Consider the following 20,879-nt stretch of genomic DNA (forward strand, 5'->3'; position numbering starts at 1 on the left):
CCCAATTGAGGGTTATTTAGTTCATTGGCCGCCAAGCTGACACTCCCCCGAGACTCTAGAGTGTGCACCGTGAAAAAACATCTGCATTGAGCAGGAAATATAATATTTCTTAAAAGGTTTATGTAGGAAAGTATTTTCAAATGATTTAGTTCCTACTAGGATGTAGAAATGTAATGTATTGCTCACAAAGTAAAAACCCTTTAAGAACCTTAGTAGCTTTGCATAGCAACATTCTATCCGAGTGCAATGTACCCAAAATAAATGTTATCTCGGTCGATAAATTTATTGCATTACAAGTACTCGAAATCCTTGCTTATTTAAATGTTTCATAGTAGTTTGGCACTACATACATTTTTATTAATCCCCAGAGGTTCCAGCATAAGCACAAAATGTGTGCTATTCATATTAACACTTGCAAAATGACCAAACCGATAAGATAACGATTATTTTGTGGTAATTGCCAAAATGGTATTGCCAAATTGATAAGATAATTCAACCTGATATTGCTGCGGGCTTTTCTCTGTGTGGAGAATCCTGAGCGCCGTCACATGTCGTAGGTCGTACAACAAACTGTTTGCTGATGTTGTTGACGCTCTGTTATGGATTTATGGATTTATGACACTTTGGTCACTGAGGTTGTCAGTTTTCGTTAAAAGTTTTTACTTTGCCACTGGCTGGCTTACGTGTGGTTTGGTCTGCAGGGCATCAGGTCAGCTGGTCAGTGGATTCCGCCGTCCCCGTTTGGACTAATCATGCCCAGAAAACCTGGTGGAGATTATGCTTGTTTGGGCCGCCGATACGCTACACTTGTCAAATTCGACACGCCCGGGTCGTAAATACCAAGGGTTCTTCGCTTGTTTACCTTTATCCGCTTGCTCGGTGAACTGCAAATAGAGACAAGGGCAAAAACAAGTTCACATAATTAATGATCAGAACGTGACATCAACGCACAGAGCACAAGCACACATCTGCCCGGCCATATCATTTATCATAGAAGTATGCTCCTATGCCATACACATACGTACATCTACATATGTGACGGGAATTTCAAGTGGATTTCCGCCAAAAAGCGGAAACGCCGCTCCTCGGTTCGCATTAATAATGCAACAGCTGAAGTCCACATGTCCATATTACCTAAAACCAATTATTCAGCCAGGATAAGGCTATTAAATTACGCAATCAGTGGACAAGGAGGCATTGGAGCGAGAAATGCAATTATATCAAAAATACATTTATGCACATCCTGCTGTCGCATGTGTAAGTGGGGCTTTGATTTCATAAATTTCACGCTACGATTTGCACTCTCATTAATGCACTATCCACGGGGGCATAAAAATGGTCCGTATAAAATGGAGAGCAGGAAAAATCTGCGAAAATTCAATGAACTCGAAATGTTATTGAATGCTGGCCAGGCAGCCAGGCAGCCAACAGCCAAAGGACTTTGCGCCAGGACCATCATCGCAGAATGGCGCAGACAGTCGGACCATTGGATCTGTATCTCTGTATGCCACTATATCCGTATCTGTAACTGTAACTGTATCTGTATCTGATGCATCTGCATCTGTATCGCTCTGTATGTGACGTTATGATGGTGGTTATTCAGCCATGGCCAACGGCTGTCGCTGACGGCCCAGTCATACTCGTAATTCGCGGCATGAGCACTCGCCATTCACCATTCAAATGTTTACTACGAAAATATTTACATTGCTGGCATAAAAACTGCATAAATGTGATTATATTTTCATTGGCCTTTATGCCTTATGCCGTCCACCGCAGTTTCACTGGCCGGGTAATTCGATTGCAATTTCAATTAGCGTAAAATTCAGAGCAGTATTACCGACACGTTCACGTAACTGCTAGATATTGCGCAGAAAAGTATGCAACAATGTCGTTCCTCTCTACTTTGTACCGGAATTTAGCCAATTTCCAAATTCAGAGAGCATTCAATTAATGCCAGAAGCAGCTATCGATCAACACTTGCAGGAAATTGTTTGTCAGCTTGCAGAATCGGATGTCAAGAGTGTTCGACTGAGTGAAGCTCTTGGCTAATATCCAATAATTAAGCACTTCCGCAGGGAAATTGGTTTTTAATTGAAATGCGTAGCAGTGTGAACTTGACACACCCTCGATTTCTGAGCTCCCTAACTCCCGGGTCTTGAGTGCTGACACCATGGAGTCTCTCTAATTGCCGTTTAATTGACTGGCGGAAACTTTCCCGAGACATTTGTTTATAAACCGCACACAGGACGAATGGAAGGAAGGAAGGAAGGAAGAATGCCACCAGACAAAGGGACAATACAACCACTTATAAGATCATTACAAATTGATGCTATCACCCTCCGGTATATAAACTATATACATATATATATATATATATAAATTGTCTGGGGAGCAGAGGCAGCTTAGCAACGCTTACAGAACTCGCTCCATTTTGCTGTGCTGTCATCGGAATGGCATCTCCTACGCTCCAGTGAAAATCCGCTATAGTAAATGTTATCTCTGCAAACATTTGACAATCAAAAATGCTCGGGCCATTGTTTAAAGAAAAAATCGAGCAGCAGTCGCACAAACAATAGTCACACAGTGGTCGCACACAGATATATCAAAAGCAGATAAAATGCCATTGAGCTGAGAAATCGTAGAGCCATCTTTTAAAACAATTCAATTCTTGTCACTGCGAAAAGATGGTGCCAGATGTGGTCACAAAGTATTGTTGGGAGATATACTCAATCTGCTTACGCTTTTTAAGTTACTGGGGTTTCAATAGGTCGAGCTATTTACAAGTTTGAAACGCTTGTGCTTCATTGTTCTTAATCGCCTTGATTATGAGTTTGTTTTGATAATTTTCCGAAGAACAAAGAGCAGTTACAGCTCACAGTTAACAGAGAGAAGAAGAAGTTCTAAAGAACTGGCGCTAAGCTAATTTAAAGGTAATTTCCCATTTATATCTCATTTATTTAAGACCCACTGTGCTCCTCCGGCTCCAAATGGCTGCTGTTCCTCTGACGACAATGGAATGGAAGGGACAACAAATGGCACAGCCGGGCGTCATCGACGACGACTCGATGCCATCATCCTGGCATCCTGGCAGTCGAGGTTAAGTTGACAAGAGAATGAGATTGCATTTTGCTGCTGCTGCTGCTTCGGCTCTTGCTGCTGCCCGAGTTCAATTCATTTCCACTTGAGCAAATGCACGTCATCTAGACGTCGCTACTCTTTTTTTTTTGCAATCCGTTCTTCTTCTTTTGGTCATAGCCAAAGGGTATGGCAGAGAAAGGATATGCGGGGAGCAAAAGTAGCTACAAAATGTCGCCCCGGGGCGCACCTACTAGGATGTTGTCAATGTTTCGCCTTGAAAGAGCCGAGTTCAGTTGAACTCGTCTTGGGTTTTAACTCGACTCATCTGAGAATGCAGCTCAGTTCGGTTGTTTGTTTTAGATTTGGATGCGATGGAGAATAGATCCCTTTCCTCGGCACAGCTGCTGTTTTTCTGCTCCTGCTGCTCGAGCTGCTGCATCATCAAATTTCAGCTACATGTCCTGCTGCCTCGAGTGGAGTGAAGAGCGCAGCAAAGGATGCTCAAGGGGACTTGCTGACACTGTTGACATTTTACAGTAATGAAAATGATTATTGTCAAGGGTCGTCAGAGCCACGAAGAGGTCTACAAAAAGACCTCTTCCTCCTCCCGCATATAAATGCGGTCAACATAATAGTATTGCACGGACCAGAAGCTTGTTTTTCCTTACTCATCGACCACTAACACCAGACCAAATTACCGGCAAACTTTTGGCCTCATTTGGTAAACAAGTTAAAGGAAATTTGTGGAATTTTATTACAATCTAAGTAGAAGAACCAAATCAAGGGTTATACTCTGTAAAGGGACGTACTCCTAATTTAAAAAGAAATTTTTATTGATTTGTACATATCTTCTATGTGAAAACAACAGACTGATTAGGTAAGTCTCATTTTATTTGTTGATTTTTTTTAAATGGATGTCCAAATGGATGTAATTGAATTAAAAACTTCAATGCAGTTGATGCACTACAATACTTATTTTTGAAATAATAGTATTTACTATAGAAGTATGCTTTTCAAGAATAAAACATATATTTTCCTTCATAAGTAGCGCTTTAACGACAGAAGATTTCTGTGGACTTAGTCGAAATCAATTCCCTGGCCAATTCACTTCAGCTTTTGGCAGAAGCCGGATCTCAACAGCTGGAAAGTGCTCTCACACTAATCAGAAAGTTATCCAGCCAGTCACCTGTGATGGTGGCTGTCAGCTTCCGTTTGGAAAACGCTCCATCTTCGTTGGGCATCTGATTCGCCGCCGACTTCAGCTGGCACATACGACGACTTCAGATGACATTCTGAATCCGGAATCTTGACTGCGGATGGCGACGAAGGGAAAAAGACGAGGACGAGAGACGAGGACGACGGCGAGGGCGACGACTGTCATTGGCCGTGCCAAAATCGCAAAGACTAAAATTTAGGTTAATTGATAATTGATAAGAGAGCGGCGTTGTGCCTGCGAGTGGGTTTGTGTCATTTAACTCGACTTCAACTCTGGCCCATGAATATTTAAAAGGGCTTTTGTGGGCACATGCCATTCACTCAAGTGGGGCAATGAAAATTAGCAAAGCACTGCAAATAGTTTGAAGAGCAGTCGCCGTACTGTTTCGTTCTGTTCCCATGCTTTCCCTCCAATCCGAAATCGAAATGCAGGCGGGTTGGGGTTTACGGTTTAGGGTTAACCCACAAACGAGGTCACAGCAGTTGACCCATAAACGCGTGCCCCTTCGCCCATCGCCCTTCGCCCTTCTGCCAGCTAATGAACACGCAAGGCAAAGCAAAGGGGCAAAAGTCAGATCGGCAGACCGGCTCACAAATCATTTATAATGCATACGACAACGGACTGACACAATGCGTTGTAAATTAATTGACGTAACTATTTAAGCCAGACACAGTCAGACAAGGACGCACAAGGACTCACTCGCATTGAATAGCATCGAACTCGAGTCGAGCAATTCCGCAAATTGAATGCCATTATCCATCATCTCGCAAATGCCTCAAGTCAAAATACATTGCGGAAATGTCTGTGGCACCCGCACTGCTGCCTTTCTCAAGTCACACACAACAATGTGCGGTCTGGAGCACAGTCGATCAAATATCCTTGCTTAAAAGGACACCAGCTGAGGATATTTGCATTATAGCTCATACGTTTTGCAGCATGGAACCGCGTTAATCCTGCGATTTGTATAAAAAAGGGATTTCCTTTGAGAGATTACAACAGCTACTAATGCCTATTTACTCAGTATCAATGTTGGCTTTTAATGGGACCTTTCTGTTAGCTATATGGATGCATTGTAAGCTTGAAAATATAGAAAGCTTCTTTATGCTTACTGACAAATAGGGAAGAAGAATTTAATTATCAGGTGAGAAGTCCTTAACAAAAACTATCTAGCGTACTAACAAATAAATACAATTTTGAAGCGCTTAACCTAATTTAATTGTTTATTTCTAAAAATAACTAAAAGCCATCTGCTTTAAGAAGACCTTTTGAAAAATTCTGTAAAATTAACACCATAATTTAATTCAAAGGTGCGATGTGGAATTTCATTGCTTTGTCTCCACGTTAGATGAAGTTTGATCTAACTGAAAGGAAAAGCATCTTCTGTCCAGGAGTTCACACGTAACACAAAAACTGCATTAGTCATCGAACAGTTGGATGCAATGGCCCGAAGGGTCGATGGCATTCCATTCCCACTGACAAATTGCATCTCAGCACGGCCAATTGAAAGGCTTAAATGTTTTACCATGGCCACATATGTGCGGGTGTACGTGTATGTGAGTGTGACTGTGTAGATTGTCAACAAAGTAAAGTTGGCTTTTAAAACAATCGAGTGACGACATGGAAAATTAGTTTACGCAACCAATGCCAAGAGCTGGAGAGGATCTATCTATCCATGCCGGCCAATAAAGAAAATGCCGTGAAGAAGAAGCTGTGCTAAGTCAACTCGATGCAAGTCAATCAGGCGGAAGTCGGGGCAAAAGTGGTAAAATGCCACTAAAACTTTGCCAGCTCACGTGTGCTGGCGAGGATGGGGCTGGGATGATGGTGATGGAAATGGGTAGTGCTTAGGAGTCCTGTGAGTCCTGGGAGCAAGGACAGTGCCAAGAAAGTGGCAACTTTTGACGGGCCAGCTGCTTCAATTGTTGGCACTCAAGTTGCTGCCGTCGTTGTTGCCGTTGCTTTTCTTGTTTCCCCATTGAAGTGGATTTGCTTGCTTTATATTTTCGCTTCTCGATTTTCCTTTCTGCCATCTTCTTCACCCATTTGTGCTGAGCGGGAAAATTGTTTTTCCTTAGCTGTTGCTGGTAAACTGGTAAAGAAGCCGCCTTCATCACGCACTTGCAACTCCGGGCACAAGTCACTTAATTGAGTGCAAAGCTGGCGATGCAGTGCGCGGATTTAACTTTGGACAACTTGAATTGATTCAAAACTTTCTTTGTTCGCTTAGCGCATAATAGGGGGAGGGATTTATACATAAATTCGTATTCAGGCGAACTGAATTGAAGGATGGGGCTGCTATTGACAGACTTTTCGGACTGGGCAAGTTGATTAATGTCCGGACCACTGCGCAAATTATGAATGGAAATGAAAACAGCAGCAGCAGCAGCAGCAGCAACGGCAGCAGGAAAAGCAGAAACAGGGCTTACATATTTTTTAATGGCCGGCTAATTAGCGAAATGCCTGCACATTTAGTGGCCCAGGATAAATCCTTTCGGCGTTTCAGCATCCAGTCGGCCAAGTTAAACGATATTTCAAAGCGACAATCGCACGGCAAGCTGGCGATTTATGGTTATTTGGCCAACTCAAACACACACACGTTGCAATCGTGGGTATGTGTATGTGTGTGGGGGGTATCCTGACAGCTCAAAAAATTTATCGATGTACAAATTAAACTGCAAGTGGAGCAAAGGGATGCCGATGGCGATTGCAAGTTCAGAAAATAAACCCAAGCAAATACAAACAAGAAGCGTCCAGCAGTACGTGCAGTGTTTAATTTGGTTCTATAAAATTCTACAGTTGCTAAAATACAACTATACCGAACTTGAAACTTGCAATTGGAATTGGAAATGAAAGTGGTATGGGAAGTAGCAGTAGTAGTAGTGGAGTTTGGGACCCCAAATGAACAACTGGCCAGCATTTTGCGGCTACTTGCTACTGAGTCTGGGTATATATTTGTCAGACGCCCAGCAAATTGGTTTGGAAGGGTAGGATTTCCCCTGCTCCAGCCGGAAAATCCAACTATTGAAATTGGAATTACTCGTCGATGGCTAATCAAATGGCTTAGCTGTGGATAGCCAATACTCTCAATACTCACTTCTCGAGAGGTGAAGGGAATCGAAGACAAGGACGACTGGCATTGAGTGGATTAGGGCCAAGTGTGTTGGCTGAGCACTTGGCTCATTAACAGCTTCTGGCACGCACAAACCTTTTGGCTCCTCATCCAGGTCGAAGTGAATGGCCCGGGTCCATAAATAAGACGTCGATAAATAAAAATGGGAATGGCAACAGACCCGAATACGACAGGCCAAATTAGAGCTTCCCATGGGGGAAGTATCTCCAGTTAAGCTTGGCTTAAATTTCAGTGGCTTTTTATATTGCAGAAGATAACGTTTTAATTGAATGTTTAAAGAGGTATTTAAAGTAAGTTATTACAAATTTTATTCATTTCTATCATTTTAAAAGGCTGAGAATATGAAATTAACTAAATAATGTACAAAACAAGATTATTTAACTTTCTTGAACATCTGACAAGTTTGACAACATTCTTTAAGTTAGTTAAAAGGCACAAGATTAGTAACACCACCCAACAGTTAATAAACTTGCGTACATTTTTTCTATCTTCCTGTAATTAAATGTATGCCCCAAGCATTCTTTGGCTCAATTAATACCCAGAGATTAGAGGATAGCACATCGTCAACACATTCCTGGCATCATCGACAAAGGAAATCCCGAATGGGGCAGCCACATTTTCGGCCGAAACATGGAATTACCCACACAAAATGAAATAACGAAATATTTGCGAAGAGGCAGCAGAACGCAGGACCCTCAACTACGTCGGCTTATTTTGCTCAAGGTAAATAGAATTCTTGAAACCGAGCAGCGCATAATGCTCTTGTGTAATTGTGGCCTTTCTGGGCTGCAGGACCCAAACAAATACCAACACAAGTCCAAAAGTAAAAACAAAAACATGAACAGGAAGAATAACATTGGCCTGCAGCAAAACATAAATGTCCTTGTTGCGGTCGGCGGTCAGAATCGGAAACTTTTTGCGCACGTTTGCCCCGGAAGTTGTGTTGGGGGTAAAAGGACGAAAGGACGAAGCGGCAGGGCGAATTGTAAAGGTGCGGGGCCACATTGAGACGACCAGGTCATTGCAGGCAGGTTTGGCTGTAAATCACAGTGGACACTGCAGCGCCCGGAAAATTGGCGAGGGTCCGTAAGGTGGCCAACCGAAAGGAATCTCGAAAACCTGCAGCGTCTATTTTCTGGCCCAAGGTCAAAGTTATAAATTATTATCGCCATGGCTGCTTGACTTCTAAGGACTTAGATAAATAATAATTTTAATTTAATACCTGCCTCTCAAAATTGGCTTAACAAAAAAGATTGGATCATTCAGATAAGATTACAAGTAGAATACGACCCTTTATTATTAGCACTATTTATTTTAAACTGCTACTTTTAAATGCGTCACCATTATTTTAATATTATTTTTCACTCTTCAAATCTATAAGATTCCAATTATTATTAAAAAAAATTAACATTGGAATTTGACTGATTTTCTAATGACGGTTTCGTATTTATGGAACTTATTTTGATGTTCTCACCATATTAATTCATCAAATTCAATGGACTGTAAGATGGCTTTTATTTTCCCATTTTAATTACCTGAAAAAAATAGAAAGAGTACTTTAATTACATTTTAATGGCGTTTTAATTGTTCTACAAATAATAACTATTTTGACTTGAGTTACAATAGTTGTTAGTTAGTTTTAGATATTCTAAACTTTCCTTTCCCAGTATTCATCGAAGAAAATTTCATGTTCTCGCAATTTAAATTCAATAGACTGAAATAAGAAGTAGTTGTAATTTCAGTACCAAGTACATAAAAATGGGTTAATTTTCTATAGGTATATTAAATAGAATGAAAACTGTAATTAATTTGATCGGAGTTACCACGTTCTGAATTAGTTTTTCAATATTATAGACATTTTTACTCTGAATATTCTCCACTATCGAAAGAAATTCCCCGGTTTAGTTGCAGATATTACAAAACTCGATAAAGAATTTTGTTGCAAATTCTTTTATTTTTTTGTTAGGCAAAAACCACCGCATGACTAAGTAACATGCTTATGGGGCACAAAGTTGCGCTAATAAAAATCTGGCTGCCACGTAAAAGTCATTGACACGACGCAGCAACTGTTCAAACATTGTCGCGGCTTATCTGCGTTTACAACGCCTTGGGCTATCACCGGAGAATTCGCAGCCGAAGGATTCTAGAATGCAGGAGTTGTTCTAGGCTGGCAAAATTCAGTTTGCGAAAGTATCTGAAATTTGCATGTTAACTCGATGTGCGTGGGTTTTGGCGGTAATGCCTTCCGCTGCAGCCTCCTGCTTTTCCGGGAAAAGCAAACCGAAAGCAGGTTGGTTGCTTGGCGAAAAGTTTTTGGGAAATTGAGCAATAAACTTTGCGCGCACCCCTCAACCCTCACCCCTCTCACCCGCACATGTGAGTTAAGCAAGCGTGACTGTTTGCCATTTTGGGTGGGTGCGGATTTGGATTCGGATTTGGGGGTGATGAGATGGCCACTCATCGCCAGATGCGTCCTTCCTTCTGCCGGAGGAGTAATGAAAGAAATATGCAAATATTGCGGTTTAATTAACTCGTCTTTGTCCCCTTAAATGCGCCTCATTCACTGTGCTCAAACGATTTTAATTGCCGGCCCACCTGGCGTATGAGTGATGATGATGATGATGCTGATGTTGAAGGTGGCGAATGCCAAAGTCAATTATAAGAATACCGGTAATAAACTGTGCAAATTGCGCATACGCCGCGTGTGCCATCCAGACAATTGGACGCAACGCATAAATACAAGTAATTCAGCACTGCAAAATACGTAAGTCGTTAGCAGTAAACAACAACAAGACTCTTGTGAATTTCAATGGGCACTTTGGAAAAGTCTCAACCTAATTTCCGACAGGAAAAACAGCCTTGAATTCTAACAATTAGCGTGGCCAGCTAGGAAAAGTAATTTCCCTCATTTAATGCCCACCCCCCAAACCATCTGCCCTCTATTCTTACACCAAAAAATAAGTGCAATGCAACACAGGAGCGACAGATGATGATGAAAATTGCTTGGCAGTTGAAAGTGTAACCACAAATGGCAAATGCCACAGACGCCTGGCTACGTGAGCGCATTTCGAGAGGGAAATTAAATTGAAATGAGACGCGTTGCCGCGTGCGGAAAATGGTATGGGTTGGCGAGAGCTACAAGTTGTTAAGACTATGGCTGCAAACAGAACAACAAGGGCAACAAGCAACACTGGGAAAAGCGGAAAATACCGAGGCAACCGAAAGGAATTAAAAACGGAGCAGCCGAGCGGCGACGTCAGGCGGAAATTAAGTTTACGGCGTCGCCTTTCCTTTGCATTTTCACGACCCAACTGATGTACAAGGCCACCGAGGAAAAATATGCTAAATAAACGCGAGTGCATGCAGAAAATTATATGAAAACAGCAACCGTATCCCCAAGCCATATCCGCCAGTGAGTCAGACTTTAAATTCCCCGTTTGCATTTTCACTTGGATCTCGAAATTGAAAGTAATATGATTTCTTTTAATGAGGAGTGTTTATCAAGGTGATAAACTTGCTTTACGGCCTTTAAAACTATAATTCACATTTAAAGAACGTTATTGTCCTACATAAATATAAAATTTCACGACTATAATTTTCGCTTTTATCTTGTCAGGCTAAAAAAGTCCCTGGCAATTTCAATATGCTTTTTATAACAAATACTATACAAATATAAATACCTTATTACGCACAGAATAAAATAATAAACATTTTAAACGGACTTAAAAATTTGATTTTATTAAATATCGTTTCAATTAAATAACGATTTTCATCCAATTAAATAAACAATTTTGCAAGAGAATAATCAATGCAAAATAGCACAAGGGTGTTTTAAATATATTTTTCTATTTGTTAGCTTGCTACCACTGTTTAAAATATTTTCTGTTGCATAAATTTGCAGACAGCCAGCCGACGAATTCAGTTAAAGCGACTGCATTAATGTGAAATGAAGTTGTGCACTTTGCCCGCCTTGTCAGTCCGTCAGTTGGATATATATATAAACACATATACGTTTAATACATATATCCCCTTGACACGCCCCTTTTTTTCCGCATTTTCATCTCCAGGGAAAGGGCGAGTGTTTAAGGCAACATGTGAAGTGAAATGAAACGAAACGAAACAAGTGCATTATTTGCATTAAATTATGCATACGGCGAAGGTAAACGCAGGTAAAGGGTTCAGAGGGAAGAAAAGTGTCAGCAGCCGCGCGATTTCACACGCAGGTGGGTGGTGGGTGGTGGGTGAGAATGGGCGTGGGAAACCCAATGGGTGCAATGGGTGGTGCTTGTTGGAGGGCCGCACAAACAATACAAAAAAATAAAAACCAGATCGCGTGAACAACTGCGGGCCCACAGACCTCAGAGTCGAGATCTCGAGGGGCTCTCAAGTTGATGCGCAGAATTTGTGCAATTTAAATTGAAACTCGAGCGGAGGAGTCACTTATTCATGGCGACAGGTGGATAAATCCGTAAAAGAGCAAAAGAAGCAGGTCGAGCGTACTGATAACGGAAATTAGATAAAAAACATTTGAGGAGAGCGAGATTTAAATAACAAATAAGGCTATAATTTCCGTTTTTACTCTACAGCAGAGCGCAGCGACTGAGTTTTCACACGAAACAGAATAAATATTTCAAAGGCACTCGCTTACATTTTAAAAATGTATAACCAAGCTAAGTAGTAGTAGTAGTGTTGGCCAACAGAAAAAACTAGCTTTTATTAAAATAGGCGGACAAAAGATATGGGAAAATTGTAGTACCTGTTTAAAAATCTGCATAATGTTATAGAAAATCAAGGCTTTATATTCCACATTTATAGAATACATTAAGCGTGTATTTACATTTAATTAGCTTAGTTTTGGCATTTTCCTGCATTGTTATTTAATTAAAGAATGTTTGCGAAGATGGGTGCTTTTGTTTGGTATTGCGATTTCTTTCTCCCATTTATGGATTAATCCCCCTTAAAGCTGAAAGTTATAATACCACATCCCGAGTACATAAAGCATGGAAATGTGCTATTTGTCATGCTCTGGGCTGCCTTATCCTTTCCTTTTAATGTCCAGCTGCATGACAATCAAATTAGTTTTGTTGCACATCCAAACCGCTTCCGTCGGGTATCCCCCGCATATGTTTACAAATCCCAGGGAGTCAAACAGTGAGCATCCAGCAGACGGAGGAAAATGGGTGGCATCTGTTCCCTAAGCTGTTGCTTTTGTGGGTGCCCAAGGGGACCAAGAATGGACCTCGAGAATGACCACCGGCTCCTTCGAGACTCGGCCAAGTTGTAGCCAAAGGAAAAGCTGGAGCCGGAGCTGGAGCTGGAGCTAAAGAAATCGCTTTTGCCTTTTCCAAACGACCACAACAATGGCTGCTGACATGCAGCACATGCCATAAAATGCAATGGCCAGCCATGGCAACAAATGTCCTGCCCTTTCCATTCCACTCCACTCCATTCCCTTGACTAGACTCTCCGCTTCCTCTGGGTTTCCCCTTCCTGCACTGATATCATCCCCCTGCTTTGCATAGTCAACTGATTTTGATGGCATTTTCGCACAGCTTAAAACAATTTGCCATAATGCTTTTACTGAGCAGCGACGTCATGATGTCATCGCCAGGGGCATAAGATTGTGATGGCTAAAGCTGCCGGCTGAAATGGCGTGGTTCGTTGCTTTTTGGCCAGGAAACAAACAATAATTCAAAATTGGAGCATACATTTTAAGTGGCTGTATATCAAAGCATATATTTTATTTTTATTTTATTATAATAAGCACTATTTCGTTTAGTACTGATATTAATTTAAATATGCATTTTTTTTTAAATATAATAATATTTAAATAACATAATATTTCATGGACCCATGCTAATAATTTGAAAACTCAGCTCTACAGAGGTGCATATTTAAATTGCATAAAACATTGATGTGCAATCGACAGAAGGGGAGGTGATTTCCCCGACAGGGAGATCTTAAAATTGGTTGAAGTTCGGCTGCCAGAGAACCAAACCCATAAGAACGTCCAGGCCCACATCCGCTGTGATTACACTTAACTCCGCGAAAATTGAAACGGCTAGAGGGAATAAAACGGTTACGTCGTGGGCGCGCAATAAATGCTCGTAAAATAAAGTGAAATGGCTTTCTCTTGCCTTCTTGACGGCCACTGAAAATGCATTTCCGATAGCCATGTGTGCCTGTGTGAGTCTGGGTTTTAGGGGGGCGTACCCTTGTGTACGTGAGTATCTGTGTGAGGGCGTGACTCCGGCTGCAACAACATGCAACGCTAAAAGCCATGACCGTCGTCGTGCTGCACGCAATCATCAGGAGTTCACGCCAAATCTGCAGCTACTTTTGTTTAAGAGCTAAAAGGTTCCGCCAAAATCCCCGCCAGATTTTGCAGGCGGCGGAGGCGGATTGCACACGCATCGAACATGGCTGATATAATAATAATAGTTAGGAGCCCTCTGCTGCCTGCTGCCTTCTGCCGGTTTGTTAGCCTGGCTGTTTGCCGACTTTTGCAACTTTTGCGAGCCCGGAACAGGAACTTTGCCGTGTGGAAAATTCAATGGGGAATCGGGCGTTGCCTCGTTGCCACTATGCCACGATTCCACGTTTCCACGTTGCAAAAGTTATAAGCAGGTCAGTGCCGGCCAAATCAGTGGCAGCTACCGAAGTGGAGATGATTTCGAAATGTGCTGAAAACTACTTAAGTCCGGGGCTTAAAAACTATGGCATGGCCTGCAAAAAAGCAAAAGAAAGGCTTTCGGATGGGCGGGTCAACTGGAGGAAACGGGCCAGGAAGCATCTACCAGCAGTTCGAACTCGACACACAATAACGTAGATAGTTTATGGATTCCCTGTTAAATAAAGTTTTGATAAAGAGCTTTATAACACAGAAACTATCGTGTTGTTGTTCAGAAAAAGTGTCAACAAAAATTGTACAAAAAAAGGGGTAACCGATTTTGCACTATTTGTTCAAATGTTTTTTCTAAGAGCGAAATCTAACTGAAGTTACAGTTAATAAACTTAAGTTAATGTGATAAATTTATGGAAACTATAAAGCCACACGGATAGAAACATCAATTCTTTCATATTTATACAAAGCACTTTTTAATTTAGAATCTTTCTTAATCAATATGATTTTAAAGAGACTTTTAAAAAAGCCCATTTATTTGTATGTTTAGTACATCAATAATACCAATTCTTTACTTCTTTTCTACGGCATTTAAGTATTTCTTAAACATTAAAATTACTATAATAAAAACGTGATAATCCGTTTAGGTTATTAATCAAAACATCACAAGGGAGCAGGGTATTTTTAACATTTTTTACGACCCCAAACGGAAGTCTACAACTAAACTAGGCTACTTTTAAACTTCTCCGCAGATAAAAGTGATGACAGTGAATAATAAAATGAGAACACCAGGACCAATGCCAGTAGTAGCCAGGCAAATGTCTGCGCCTCACGAATCACTAAAAATTTTAACAAAAGTTAAACTTCCGCTTCCTGGCTCCGCTGGCAACGGAAGCGAGTAAAGCTTTTCAACATTAAAAAGATGTAAAGGCCCCGCGACAGCGCCAAAAAGCTGAGAAAAAAGTTGGGGAAAAGTGGGGAAAAGTGGGGAAAAGTGGCGGTGTGGCAGCGGAAAATTGTGCAAAAATACTTATAGCTTATAGCTATGATGATGGCAGGCCATTCGTGGGGGAGCATGTAGATAAACTGCGTAGATTTTACACAGGAACAGGGAACGGGATTCCCCCGTCCTCCAAATATGCCACGAATATTCAAAACATGCGCTTAAAAGTATGTATTTTCGAGCACATGGCATCAGCAAAAAAATGACTAACAAAAAAATGTGGGAATACCTCAAAAAAAAAATTAAATGGAAAACCTGACGGGAAAGCCTCCAACAAAAATGTGCAGCATGCTTAGCGGGGCAGGCGAGTCACGTGCTGACCTCCTCGTAAGGATAAACTTTTTGCACAAAACCAACCAGGTGGCATGTGGCACACCAGGATGTTTGCATATCATTTGTGGGCTGGGCAGGATGTTCCTGGTAGCTTCGCCGCAGTTAAGGCAAGCAAATTACAGTTGATGGACCAAAAGAGAAGCAAATCAGTCAATTGGAGTTTCATTCACTTCCAAACGTTAGGAAAAATATTATCCTAGTTTTAAAAAGCGATTGGTTTGTTGAAATGTGAATGGAAGTGCTTATTTAAATGAATCGGGCAATAAAAGTAACTACAAACATGTAAGTGGTTAAGTTGGTTAAGTTTATTAAATAAAGTATAAAGATAAATATTTGTGGGAATAAGCACTGTTGCGTTAAGTTTCAAGGTGGTGATATGTATTTCACAATGGAAATATTTAACAATTCATTTTCTTCTCTGTAGTGTGGGAAGTACTCAGAGCAGACCTCCGGAAAATAGAGAAAACAGAAAGCAGCTTCCTGCCAAAGCAGAAGAAAAGCTGCCCAGGGCGAGTGCAGCAAAAGCAAATCGCCCAGAAAGATTCAATCAAACAAACAAGCCCAAAGGCATAGTTTCGTTGGATGGGCGTATGGTTGTGGGTGGGGATATGGCGGTGGGGAAGGTCAACTGCTCCCCCACCGACCTCACTCTCCCCTTCATCAAGCCAATGGCAGGCGTAGAAGTATAGAAAAGTAAGTGAAAGATGGCAAAGTACTGCTAACAAAAGCTGCAAACGTGACAAAATTAGTGAACAATGGCCCGCAGTCTGCGGATGAGATGAAGAAGGAACTGCCGACGGAAAAAAGATTGGCGGTCGGCGGTGTGGGAGCTGAGCGGTGGGAGGTGGGGCCGCGGAGGTTGGGGTTCCGGGGGGCAGTACCTTATGAACTCTCAGTAACGACGGCAGGATGTGATCCTCAGCCACAGGCACACAACGACTAAATGTGGTCAACGATGGCGAACAAAAGGAAATGAGAAGAGGTGAACTGGATGATGGAGTGGCGACTATGGCATACCTTCTCTTTGGGGTTAATTAAGGAAAATAAAATCATTTTTATTAAAAACAATTAGAAACGTAAGACAACGTTTAAGTAAATATTAAACAATACAAAAAGTAAACAAATCAAAGTCACATTCTTTCTCCAACTCAAATAAATTGAAGTAATATAACAAATTTAGACCTTTTTTGTAAAGAAATACATAAATATTTGGCAAGCGCATTCGGAACCGTTTAGATTTCCTAATCAGTTTTTAGCTAAATTGTTCTATAAGGTAAAAAGTGGATCGTCATACCCCTAATTCCATAGCAATATGCGGTATAAAAGCATAAAGACGCATCAGGCAAACAAAGGCGGACTAGTGAAAATGCACACATAATGGCCAGAACGCACACAATGACACAATGAGTGTGCGTGGATATGAATGTGCGTTTTCCGAAAGCCAGAAAATTCTGGACGGGCAGGGGAAAATGATGGCCGGCGGAAAAGTGTGTAAGAGATTGACGAACGACTCAGTCGACTGTCAACTGGCCATGGACAATTTGCGCCCTGGCAAATTGAAATCGAAACGAATCGCAGCTAAACGAAGCCAGCCAGCTAAATGTTTGACTTTCGATGACTCAATCGGAGGGCGCAAATATTTGCCTTGAAGCCTGGAGGCGAAACTTAAAGGTGGCGGCGTTGAAATAAAATGAAGGGAATGAATACCAGGCCAACGACGACAACTGCAGGCCAAATGCATTCCAGCTGCTCTCGGCTGGAATGAAAATGTTTGTCAGGCCAAGTTCTCAAACGACAAAAAAAAAAAGGGAAAAAAGGCAGATATAAAGTGAAAAGTAGGAAGTTGGAATGGTTGGCATAGCGCAAAAGTTGCTCAGCTAGTGGCACCTTCCTCTCGCTGTGACAACGGAAAATCACAACACTAGAAAAATAGTTGAGCCAACTTTCAAGTAACATCAGAGTTCAGGTGATGTTCCGGCCTCACCCAACTACCTTTCCACCTTCCCTCCTTTCCTTACCCCCGAATTTTTGCCGTGACTGTGACACAAGTATGTCAGGACATTATAGGAGACCAGAGAAAATATCGCTCGATACGGGGTAGAAAATATTTCAGGCACGCACACAGCTCCGGCAAAATATGCATTAGAAAATGTCATAACATAAATTTAATAAACCATGGCAGCGACAGCCAATCTTTGGCTTCAGTTTTAGCTTTGGTTTTTCCAATGCACAGACAGAAAAACTGTTATCAATGTTACTCGCCAAATAATAAAATACTATGTAATATAACTACTATGATTAAGACTGCCGACTAAAATAGCACAAACATACAATTTACTCATTTTCAACTAATTTTCTTTATGCATTTCTAACCTAGCAATAGGAATAGGTAAATTTTTTTAATTTTTGAGTTAGATATCGATTAATTTACATCACAAACAAATCAGAAATCACTTAGGACACTCCTTGTCATTTTTGTCGGTGTGGGCTATGTTCTTCCATATCCTCGGCATGCTGCATGCCGACTCCACTAAGCCGGCGAAATATTGCGTATACGCAGGATGGGCTCTGTGCTGACTTAGCAGCACATCCCGGTTCGAAACGTATGCTTTATGATGTGCATGCACGTCGGGCACTGGTGAACCGAAACACACAGCTTTATGGAATACATGGCTTTTATAGATTTCAACCAGCACATTTGTCTTGCTTATCAAGGAGCCTGGCAACCCGGCTTCGCACTGAGAGCCCATTTTCCCGCCCATGTGCCGACGTAATCGCTCATGTCGTTTGGCACATGAATGATTGGATTCCAGGAGAGGAGTTGGCCAATTTTGTTGGCTCAATGTGGGAGAGCTCAGGCTCAGCTTGTCGGGCAATTGCTGCATAATTTGCACAAAACATACGTTCCATTTATGGCAGCTAATAGATATTTAATCATATGCCAGAACGTGAGTGCTCTGTGCGTCAAGTGAGTGTTCCGAGATTAGATTAGATTTATCGCATACCACCAGCGGCAGGAAGCACAAGGATGCAGTGTCCCAGGACATTAACATAGTCGTCTTGATAAGCCGTGAAATATTCACTACTTTCCGCTTAGATTTATCGAAATACTATTAATTTATTAATATCTGTCAGTATTTGTTGACCATTTGCATAATCCAGCAGAACAAAGTGGCATTTTATTACCTGGGGTCAATTAAAAAGTGCATTATTTATTCATGAAAACTTTTTGTGCAATTTTAAACAAATTAGTGTGAATTAATTGGAATCCAATTATACACTTTGTATTAATTTATCAAATAAAAAAGCCTTATGTAAAATTAGAATTCCTCTAATAAAACATGATTAAAATATACATTTTTTAGCAAATTCCTAAATATTTTGTATACTTCCGAAGTGTTGCAGACCGCCTTTTAGAATCTGGAAAGCCATTAATCAAAATATACTCGCTGCCAGCAAATTGATTAACATTTTCCGAGTGTTGAACTGCAAATGAGTCTTGGAAATGACATCCCAAGTCGACGGGGGTTACTGACTAACTGCCACATAAAAGCGGCTTATCGCAGCTCTGCTTTGTGCCTGGTCATGGCATTTTGTCAACTTAATTCTGGCACTGATTAGTTACCGATGACTGGGGCAGCTTTCCTCCACTTCTACGTCACAGCGTGTATTTATTCCTCAGTTTTCCGTTAACTTTGTGGGTGCGGCAAGGTAAACAAGATAAACGATCAAAGAATGAAATAGGCAGACAAAGGCCGTAGGTAGCTTTACCTACGCGAGCTTTAAGTGAAAATGAAAAGAAAAAGGAAAAACTCATGGAAATTGCACTAAATTATTTCAATTAAGAAACTCTCGGCGCACAAAACCAACTTTCTCTGCTGAAGAAGAAAAAACGAGGGTGAGCACAAAATGAAATCTAATCAGCAAATTGTTGAAATAACAGCGAAAAAACACAGAGTCGAGCACAAAGAGTGGTGGCATTTTGGGGCTAGTGGAGCGGAGGGCATCTCATTCAATGCCCGATATGGTTTACGGTCCCTCGGCGAATACGGAATACATATATCGCAGTGGGTGTGGGTGCGATTATAAGCACTGTCGATAAGCATGGTGCTTATACACACGCTGTATCGCAATATCGGAATATCAGACCATCTGATGGGCTGACTGGGGCACGTACATACCTGGGGCACCATGGACACCATGGCCATTGGTTGACAGACGACGATGGACCGGTGTCGAGAGCGAGGAACGAGTTAATCAATTGCCATTTGTCGAGGACTCCAAATAAATGCACATATCATTGTGCGACAGGAGTCACTTCAGCCGGGAGACAGCTGGTAGCAAAATGTTTGCTCAACAATGCACTAGAATTTAAACTACTGGCGAAACTGCATACATTGAACAAATTGGAAAATGAATAACAAAATGTAAAGGAAGTGCTATATAAATATAATTGTACTTGAACTGCTCATAATCAACTTTTGATTCCAGCTTTTTTCAAATATGTATACATATACCCCCAAGCGATTTGTTATACTCGTACATTTTTCTGATTAAAATATTTCTGCATAGAAATGATTAAAAAACAAAAGCACTCGTCGAGTTGCCAACAGCATTTAAAGAAATACATTTCTCATATAAATAATTATAGATACTATAATATATAGTATACTATGATAGGAAAGAATAATTTACAAATACAATTAAATTGTACGGAATCGAATGGGAAACCCCTTTTCCTATGTTTATTTTAATTTATTTTCAAATTTTGATTTACCAAAATTATATTTAAAAAGTTAGCGTTCACGAATGAATAGATATAGAATTGAAGTGTCTAGAATAAATGGAAATTGGACTAATCGAAGCTCAACTGTAGAACATGTAATGCACACATGGCGTATGCAGAAATATGCTAAAGGGAATTTCACATTGCGTATACGCGGTGTTGGGCTGGCAGCCGAGCGCAAATGGAAAGACAGTCAGTCAGACCATCAGGCAAACCAATGGGTAGAACTGTGGCTGGAAAGATAGACCGGGAGGCAGGACAGACAAATACCCGTGCTAGAAATCAATCTCAGATAGACGGATGGATGGAGCAGCAATCGACATGTGAATTTTTGTGCAAATTGAAACACGCTTCTGATACGTGCAGGCAAATAAAATAGTTCACGGCGGCCAGGGGAACTCAGGGAAGAAGTGCAGAGGGAAGATAGGGGATTGAGCAAGCAAACAAAGGGAATGCAAACAAATGTGTTACTGGAAAACACGCAATAAACTATGCAACGAGGGGCAAGGGGTAAGAAGGCAAAGGTGGCATTCCAGGAACTGGCCAAGTGACCCTCGTAGCTCGCAACTCAAAAGGCCGATAAACGAAGGTGTGCAAAGGTGTGCAATCACCTTTCGACGCTGTAAACATTTCAATTATTCTCGCCTGCAGATACTTAAATGATATTTTTACTTGCGTCTGCTGCTATCTTAATTAAATTGATAAACACAA

General features: G+C 41.2%; 1 protein-coding gene across 4 annotated transcripts in view; it reads right to left on the reverse strand.

Moving 5' to 3' along the window:
* The window catches only part of LOC6544597 (palmitoyltransferase app), a 62,183-nt gene that overhangs the window by 31,885 nt on the left and 9,419 nt on the right, over window positions 1-20,879 (reverse strand). For 3 of the 4 annotated variants that reach the window (XM_026977522.1, XM_026977521.1, XM_026977520.1), the window contains exon 3: window positions 863-884. The gene's annotated coding sequence lies outside the window, so the exon portion shown is untranslated. The other variant, XM_001972481.3, reaches the window with a different exon arrangement.

This window comes from Drosophila erecta, unplaced genomic scaffold, assembly GCF_003286155.1.
Source record: "Drosophila erecta strain 14021-0224.00,06,07 unplaced genomic scaffold, DereRS2 tig00000021-arrow-pilon, whole genome shotgun sequence".
Taxonomy (NCBI): Eukaryota; Metazoa; Arthropoda; class Insecta; order Diptera; family Drosophilidae; genus Drosophila; species Drosophila erecta.